Consider the following 907-nt stretch of genomic DNA (forward strand, 5'->3'; position numbering starts at 1 on the left):
TCTCTCCATCTCTCTTTGGCTTCTGTCTACAGTGAGTTTGGATTTTGTTGGACAAGACCACTGTACTTTTTACAGTGCTGCTGGGAGCCAGTGATTAGAGAAACATGCTGAAAGCACTGGCATGAGTTTAGGGACCCAGCTCTCTATTCAGATTAAACCTGGATAGATCCCAGTTGTTTCTAGAGTTGTTACACATTTTCAAGCACTAACTCCATAGCTGGTTGGCTCCTTTTCATAGCTGGATAGTCACTTATTTATGGCATAATTACTTGATGTGAGTGGCTGGTCTACATTTATTGTGTGATGCATGGAACGTGTAGCAGGGGCCTGGCGGGTGTCAGGCCGGCACGTGAGAGCAGGAGGTTTTTCTAGCTAGGAGGTTGGAGAAGCAGAACCAAGAGAGGTGTGTGTGTGTGTGTGTGTGTGTGTGTGTGTGTGTGTGTGTGTGTGTGTGTGTGTGTGTGTGTGTGTGTGTGTGTCTTTGGGTGCGCACACACACGTGTGCATCTCCAGGCACGTGTCTCTCTCTGGGTGTGCCAGTGTCTGTCTGTCTGGCCATGTGCATGTGTGTGCCTGTCACTTTGGCTGTGTGTGGGTTTCTCTCTGTCTCACTCTCGTTTTTTGGCTCTGTGTGTGTGTCTCTGGGCGTGTCTCTGGATGTCTGTGCGCATCTCTCCTTGGGCGTCTCTCTCTTTGGGTGTGCATGTGTGTGTCTCTCTCTCGTTTTGGCTGTGTCTTTGGCTGGCTGTGTGCGCGCGTGTGAGACGTGTTGCAGTAGCAGCGCTGTGCTGTCGCAGGGGGCCGTATCTGTGAGGGTGCCGCACAGCCCCGGCCCCTCAGCTCCGCGGGGCGCTGGTGCCAGAGCCGGTCCCCGCCCCCGGGCGGACGGTCCCCGCCCCCGGGCGGA

Source organism: Crocodylus porosus, unplaced genomic scaffold (assembly GCF_001723895.1).
Source record: "Crocodylus porosus isolate Cpor-Errol unplaced genomic scaffold, CroPor_comp1, whole genome shotgun sequence".
Classification (NCBI taxonomy): Eukaryota; Metazoa; Chordata; order Crocodylia; family Crocodylidae; genus Crocodylus; species Crocodylus porosus.